The following is a 2,500-nucleotide window of genomic DNA, read 5'->3' on the forward strand; positions in this document are numbered from 1 at the left end:
TACATTAAGGAGTTTTACAACCTTTAAATACTTATTTTCCACCATAAATATGTTACACATTTTTAATGATGTGTACAATGTGCCCTGACATATTCATTACAAGTACCTCTTTTTTTTTTCCCCTTGTCCTGTTCAGCAGCTGGGGCGTGCAATATTGTATGATTGTAGCCTTTTACTATCTGAACAGATTTTAATGTTAGCAGCAGGACGAGACTGAGTCTCCTCCTGCTGCTGCCTTTATTTAAGCTGGCATCCAGCATGGCTGAGGACAGGACCGGGACGGAAACGGGGGGGTGCGGGCACAACCTATGTACAAATGCAAAACAGTGTTGTTGACACACCACACACAACCAAGAACAGTCCCAAACCCCAATCTAGACAACACCAAAACAGAGCCGACAACCAACACAAAAACTGACACAACCATACATAAACACACACACACACACACACACACACACACACACACACACATATATATATATATATATATATATATATATCTATATATATATATATATATATATATATATATATATATGTATATACATGTATGTATATATATATATATACATATATTTATTTATATACAATTTTTTTTTTTTTTTTTAGAATATAGCTAGTCGTAACTAGTAGTAAACTCGGGGCGTGCATCAAGACAGGGCTACTACAGATAACCATTATTCTAACCACCACAAGAAGACAAGGTAACCCAGTATGTGAAGAGTGATTAAAGATCATCGTGATCATGCAAATATGATGGTGATAGTGATCATGCATATATGACCTCTGACCCCTGAGAAGGCCAGAAGCAGGCCAGAGAGACCCTCAGAGCCCAGACAGCCGGCGGTCATCACAGAGCCCGGATCCAAGCCGCCCCCCCCAGGCAGACGCCCCCGCTCCGGTTCAGACATGGGGCAGAGGAAAGCCCCGGCCGGGGACCCCGGCGGTCCCGGGGCCCGGGCCCCGCGGAGCCACGACCGGCAGGAGCCGGTCAGAGCCGAGAGCCCAAGGCCCAAGAGCCCAAGAGCCGACCCCCCACACACGCACACACACACACACACACAGAGTCAACCCTACCCCAAACACACTCACATTCCCACGTCATCCAACCGTCATGTCCTGTGGGAGACCCCCCGGAAGGCAAGGGAACACCGAACCCCACATCCAGGCCCCCTCGCCACCCACAACCGCTGCCCCCACCACCAAACCCCACTGCTGCAGACAGGTGTGCACCCCCCAGAGCCAGCAGCCCCCCAAACCACAGCCGGTCCAAACCCCAGACCTGTGGGGAAAATAACAGCCCCCACCCCCCACCCCCCACCAGAAGGAATCCGGAAACGGGGGCGCAGAAGACCCCATTGCCCCCCCCCCCGGCTCGTGAGTGTTGATGGAGTATATGTTGTTTGTGATTAAAATTGAGGGGCAGTAACCACACCGCGCCGCGAGTGAGGCCAAACGAGCAGTCCCATCCACCTGAACAGCTCCCCCCACCGACACGGCGCACCAAGACCCCCCGACGTGTGTGTTTGTATGTATTTGGTCGTGTTAGATGACTAAGTGCAATTAAGACTGAGAGGCGAGCCACTGAAGGGTGCAGTGATTGAGGCCACTTAGACGCCCCCCCCACCCCCCACCCCCCCCCCACCCCCACCACACCCAACCTGATAAGCCCACCTCCCAAAGCCCTACGTGTGTGTGCATGAGAGCGGGAGGAGAGGGGGGTCCGGGGATGCCGCAGCAGCCCCGTCACCCAGGAGCCCCCGGATGAAGGAAAGGGCCAGGAGCGCCATCCCCCCCCCCACCTCCAGGACCAGGGCGGACAGCGACCATGGCCAGAGAGCCACCGACCCAAGAAACACACACCCATCATGCATCGGGAGGAGTGAAGGTGAGGACAGACAGGGGGCAGCAGAAGGACCCAGACCCAGGGCCCACCGCCCCCAGGCCCACCGGGGCCACCCCCCACAGGGCACCACACTCTCTCCTCACATACATACCTCCAATCGCCCACACATATACACCCACACATACAGACACACATACATACTTACAGATACACACACATACATACATGCTCACAGAAACATACCCACACATACATACACACTTACACATACACAGTCACACACATATACATACATATCCAGATACACACCCACACACTCACATACACATACATACATACCCACTCATACAAAAACATACATACATACTCACACATACACACCCACACACATACACATGCACGTACACACACACCCACCTTCCCCAACCCCCTAACCCCCACAGCCCACCACCACCACCCCCATATCTACCCCCCCATCCACCCCACCCCCCGTCCGCCACCCCCCCACCCATCCACCCCACCCCCCTGTCCCCCACCACCACAACCACCCACCCCGATGCCCTGGATTCCGGGGCAGCAACCAGACCCCAGGGAATGCACCGACCCAGGCCGCGGCAGCACGCCCGAGCCAACCGGCAACCCCAGCCAGGC

This window comes from Salarias fasciatus, chromosome 9 (assembly GCF_902148845.1).
Source record: "Salarias fasciatus chromosome 9, fSalaFa1.1, whole genome shotgun sequence".
Taxonomy (NCBI): domain Eukaryota; kingdom Metazoa; phylum Chordata; class Actinopteri; order Blenniiformes; family Blenniidae; genus Salarias; species Salarias fasciatus.